Source organism: Rhinoraja longicauda, chromosome 2, assembly GCF_053455715.1.
Source record: "Rhinoraja longicauda isolate Sanriku21f chromosome 2, sRhiLon1.1, whole genome shotgun sequence".
In the NCBI taxonomy this organism is placed as follows: domain Eukaryota; kingdom Metazoa; phylum Chordata; class Chondrichthyes; order Rajiformes; family Arhynchobatidae; genus Rhinoraja; species Rhinoraja longicauda.
The window spans coordinates 7,069,347-7,075,346 of record NC_135954.1 but is presented as its reverse complement, the minus strand read 5'-3'; positions in this window follow the sequence as shown (position 1 = coordinate 7,075,346).

The window sequence follows — 6,000 nt, the reverse complement described above, 5'->3', positions numbered from 1 at the left end:
CGAGGCTCCACCCCCGACAGGCGAAGCTCCAACCCGACCCACGAAGCTCCACCCCCGACCAGCAAGGCTCCGCCCACGACCTGCGAGGCTCCGCCCCGACCGTCGAGGCTCCGGCCTCGGCTTCTCAGCGGCCGCAGCGGAAGGCGTGCACTGAAGAAAGAGGACATCTTGGGAGCAGATGCGGTGGGGACGGGGGGTACTGAGAGTTGGGGGACAGCATCTCTACAAGATGCAGGGTGGGACCAAGTGTAATCCAGGTAACAGTGGGGGTCGGTAGGTTTGCAGTGGCCCGTCACCTGTGTTGGAGATAGAGAGATTAAGAAAGGGGAGAGAGGTGTCAGAGATACCCAAGTTTTCAAAAGAAAGTTAGATTTATGGACAATAGACAATAGACAATAGGTGGATTGGAGGGTAGCTAATGTTATCCCACTTTTCAAAAAAGGAAGGAGAGAGAATTTTTTGAGGATGTAACTAGGAAAATTGACAGGGGAGAGCCGGTGGATGTGGTGTACCTCGACTTTCAGAAAGCCTTCGACAAGGTCCCACATAGCCAATTCTCTGAATACATTCAAGAGAGAGCTAGATAGAGCTCTTAAGGATAGCGGAGGCAGGGGATATGGGGAGAAGGCAGGAATGGGGGTACTGATTGAGAATGATCAGCCATGATCACATTGAATGGTGGTGCTGGCTTGAAGAGCCGAATGGCCTTCTCCTGCACCTATTTTCTATTGTCTATTGTCTATTTTGCAGGAGTAGGCCATTCAGAGAATTGGCCTCCACTGCCCTCTGAGGCAGAGAATTGCACAGATTCACAACTCTCTGACTGAAAAAGTTTTTCCTCATCTCTGTTGTAAATGGTCTACCCCTTATTCTTAAACTGTGGCCCCTGGTTCTGGACTCCCCCCCAACGGAATTAGGCCATTCGGCCCATCAAGTCTACTCCGTCATTCAATCGTGGCCGATCTATCTCTCCCTCTCAACCCCATTCTCCTGCCTTCTCCCCGTAACCCCTGACCCCCGCACTGATCATTGGTGAGGCCGAATCTGGAGTATGGTGTGCAGTTCTGGTCGCCAAATTATAGGAAGGATGTCGACAAAATGGAGAGGGTACAGAGGAGATTTACTAGAATGTTGCCTGGGTTTCAGCACTTAAGCTACAGAGAGAGGTTGAACAGGTTGGGTCTTTATTCTTTGGAGCGTAGAAGGTTGAGGGGGGACTTGATAGAGGTTTTTAAAATTTTGAGAGGGACGGACAGAGTTGACGTGGGTAGGCTTTTCCCTTTGAGAGTGGGGAAGATTCCAACAAGGGGACATAGCTTCAGAATTGAGGGACAAACGTTTAGGGGTAACATGAGGGGTAATTTCTTTACTCAGAGGGTGGTGGCTGTATGGAATGGGCTTCCGGTGGAAGTGGTGGAGGCTGGCTCGATTTTATTATTTAAGAGTAAATTGGATAGGTATATGGATAAGAGGGGATTGGAGGGTTATGGTCTGAGAGCAGGTAGATGAGACTAGGTCAGGGAGAGTGGTCGGCGTGGACTGGTAGGGCCGAACGGGCCTGTTTCCGTGCTGTAGTTGTTACATGGTTATATGGTTATATGATCGAGAATCTGTCGATCCGCCTTAGAAATATCCACTGACTCTTTACACGGCCTTCAGCTCTTCAATGACTTGCGATTTCTAGGCCCCCACTGCCTCATCTTTGCCAATAGACGTCCAGTCCCTCGACACCTCCATCCCCCCCCCCCCCCCCCCCCCCCCCCCCAGGAAGATCTCAAGGCCTTCAAGACTGGTTCTTCCTTGAGCAAAGGCCCAATCAATTTCCCTCTGCGTAGTAGCGCCTCCGCCTGGCGGAACTTGTCCTCTCCCTCAACGACTTATCTTTTGAGTCCTCACACACTCTCCAAGTTAAAGGTGCAGCCAAGGGCATTCGCAAGGGCATCAGCTACACCTGCCTTGTAGTCCACTGTTAGTTTAGTTTAAGAAAATAACTACAGATGCTGGTACAAATCGAAGGTATTTATTCACAAAATGCTGGAGTAACTCAGTAGGTCAGGCAGCATCTCGGGAGAGAAGGAATGGGTGACGTTTCGGGTCGAGACCCTTCTTCAGACTGATGTCAGGGGGGCGGGACAAAGGAAGGATATAGGTGGAGACAGGGAGATAGAGGGAGATCTGTGAAGGGGGAGGGGAAGAGAGGGACAGAGGAACAATCTAAAGTTGGAGAAGTCAATGTTCATACCGCTGGGCGAAATATGAGGTGCTGTTCCTCCATTTTCCGGTGGGCTCACTATTTTAGTTCAGTTTAGTTCAGAGATACAGCACGGAAACAAAACAGGCCCTTTCGGCCCACCGGGTCCGCGCCGACCAGCGATCCCTGCACACTAACGTTATCCTATACCAACTAGGGACAATTTTTCACATTTTATACCAAGCCGATTAACCTACAAACCTGTGCGTCTTTGGAGTGCGGGAGTGAATCCGAAGATCTCGCAGGTCGCGGGGAGAACGTACAAACTCCGTACAGACAGCACCAGTAGTCGGGATCGAACCCGGGCCTCTGGCGCTGCATTCGCTGTAAGGCAGCAACTCTACCGCTGCGCCACCGTGACCGCCCAAAAAAGTCTGACTCCTCACACTTTGTCCAAGTTAAAGGTGTTCCCAAGGGCACGCTAGAGGCAGGAAACATGTTCCCAATGTTGGGGGAGTCCAGAACCAGGGGCCACAGTTTAAGAATAAGGGGCAGGCCATTTACGACTGAGATGAGGAAAAACTTTTTCAGTCAGAGAGTTGTGAATCTGTGGAATTCTCTGCCTCAGAGGGCAGTGGAGGCCAATTCTCTGAATGGCCTACTCCTGCACCTATTGTCTATTGTCTATTGTCCATAAATCTAACTTTCTTTTGAAAACTTGGGTATCTCTGACACCTCTCTCCCCTTTCTTGATCTCTCTATCTCCAACACAGGTGACAGGCCACTGCAAACCTACCGACCCCCACTGTTACCTGGATTACACTTGCTCCCACCCTGCATCTTGCAGCGACGCTGTCCCCCAACTCTCAGTACCCCCCGTCCCCACCGCATCTGCTCCCAAGATGTCCTCTTTCTTTAGTGCACGCCTTCCGCTGCGGCCGCTGAGAAGCCGAGGCCGGAGCCTCGCCGGTCGGGGCGGAGCCTCGCAGGTCGTGGGCGGAGCCTTGCTGGTCGGGGGTGGAGCTTCGCGGGTCGGGGTGGAGCTTCGCCTGTCGGGGGTGGAGCCTCGCCGGTCGTGGACGGAGCCTCGCGGGTCAGAGGTGGAGCTTTGTGGGTCGGGGGTGGAGCCTCATGGGTCGGGGGAGGAGCCTCACTGATCGGGGTGGAACCTCGCAGGTCGGGGGTGGACCCTCGCAGGGCAGGGGGCGGAGCCTCGTCGGTCAGGGGCGGATCCTCACTGGTCGGGGACGGAGCCTCGCGGGTCAGGGGTGAAGCCTCGCGGGCCGGGGGAGGAGCCTCACTGGTCGGGGGTGGAGCCTCATGGGTCGGGGGTGGAGCCTGTCGGGTCAAAGGCGGAGCCTCGTAGGTGGGAGGTGGAGCCTCGCTGGTCAGGGGTGGAGCCTCACGGGTCGGGGGTGGAGTCTCAGAGGTCGGGGTGGAGCCTCGCAGGTCAGGAGCGGAGCCTCGCTGGTCGGGGGCGGGGCCTCGCTGGTCGGGGTGGAGCCTCACAGGGCGGGGTTGGAGCCTCGCGGTTCGGGGTTGGAGCCTCGCGGGTCGACGGGAGCCCGTGGCCATCGGCCCCTGGGTGTGCGAGCCCGCAGCTGGGGCACGGGTCGGAGCCTCGGAGGTGTCCGGAATGGACCCCGCCATGTTAGCGGAGAGGTCGGCGCCGCGGCCGACGACGGCGCCGACCGACCGACGGATGAAGACGGACCACGTGGAAGCGAGGACGCCGCTGCCGGGGGAAGGAACAATGGAGGGCCCGGCGTGGGGGAGACCACCGTGAGGGAGGGGGGGGGAAGAACAATGGAGGGCTGGTGTGGGGGAGACCACCGTGAGGGAGGGGGGAAGAACAATGGAGGGCTGGTGTGGGGGAGACCACCGTGAGGGAGGGGGGGGAGAACAAAGGGGGAACTGACGCGGGGGGATTTGTAACTTGGTCAGTGCCCTTCATGGGCGACTATTGGCATACCTTGGTATGGTACGCAAGCAAAGAAGTTCACTGTGTCTTGTCACATGTGACAATAAAGTATTCCATTCCGTTCCATTCAGTTGAATTCAGCGTGGTTTTCCCCCCTTCCATCGCCCATGGGTGCCTCACCCTTGTCTCCACTGGGTCCTGCTGTTCCCCTCTCACTTCCCCTCCCTCCAGACGGAACGAGGACAGAGTTCCCCTGGTCCTCACCTTCCTCCCCACCACCAGCCTATGCATCCAACACATCATCTTCTGACACTTCCGTCACTTCCAGAGTAACTCTTCCCATCACTACCCCTTTCCGCTTTCCGCAGAGACCGCTCCCTCTGCGATGCCTTGGTCCCATCGTCCCTTCTCCACTCAAACCACCCCCCTGGTTTAGTTCAGTTTAGTTTGGTTTAGAGATACAGTGCGGAAACAGGCCCTTTCGGCCCACCGGGTCCGCGCCGACCAGCGATCCCCGCGCACTAACACTATCCTGCACCCACTAGGGACGATTTATACACTTACCAAGCCAATTAACCTACAAACCTGTACGTCTTTGGAGTGTGGGAGGAAACCGAAGATCTCGGAGAAAACCCACGCAGGTCACGGGGAGAACGTACAAACTCCTTACAGACAGCACCCGTAGTCGGGATCCAACTCGGGTCTCCGGCACTGCATTCGCTGTAAGGCAGCAACTCTATCACTGTGCCACCGTGACCGCCCTTGCCCCAGATACCTTCCCCTGTAACTGCAGGAGATGTTACACCCTGTACCTGTATTTCCTGTACCACCCTATGCATTGATATCACCCTATACCTCCTCCCTCGCCACCACCCAGGGACCCCAACAGACCTTCCTGGTGAGACACGTGCACCTCCTCCAACCTCATCTATTGTATCCAGTGTTCATTAGGTGCTCATAAGTGATAGGAGCAGAATTAGGCCATTCGCCCCATAAAGTCCGCTCCGCCATTCAATCACGGCTGATCTATCTCTCCCTCCCAACCCCATTCTCCTGCCTTCTCCCCATAACCCCTGACACCCGTACTAATCAAGAATCTATCTTCCTCTATCTTAAATATATCCACTGACTTGGCCTCCACAGCCAGCAAGGAATTCCACAGATTCACCACCCTCTGACTAAAGAAATTCCTCCTCATCTCCTTCCTAAAAGAACGTCCTTTAATTCTGAGTCTGTGCCCTCTGGTCCTAGACTCCCCCACTGGTGGAAACATCCTCTCCACATCCACTCTATCCAAGTAGGTCAACCCTGATTCTTCTAACCTCCAGCGAGTACAGGCCCAGTGCCAACAAACGCTCATCGTATGTTAACCCACTCATTTCTGGGATCATTGTTATCAACCTCCTCTGGACCCTAACAGAGGTTGCGTAGCAACCCGTCTCCCAGTCTAAATTAAACTAGAGCTACCCAATCAGCAAAAAGGCTACACATGGATACAATCAAGCTGTCCACAGAGCACAGACACTGGATAAAGGGAATAACATTTAGAGTCATAGAGTCAGAGAGTGATACAGTGTGGAAACAGGCCCTTCGGCTCAACTTGCCCACACTGGCCAACAATGTCCCAGCTACACTAGTTCCACCTGCCTGCGTTTGGTCCATATGCGTTTAGTACAAGATAAATTCCAGTGAGGTTCGATTAAAGATAGCTCAAAGGTCTGCTATGAAGTAGATGGGAGGTCAAGACCCTTCTCTAGTTGGTGAGAGGACAGTTCAGTGGCCTGATGTGCGGTCAAGAAGGGTGGGTGACTGAGAATGTTGGCCTTCATAACAAGAGGAGTTGAGTATAGGAGCAAAGAGGTCCTTCCGCAGTTGTACAGGGCCCTAG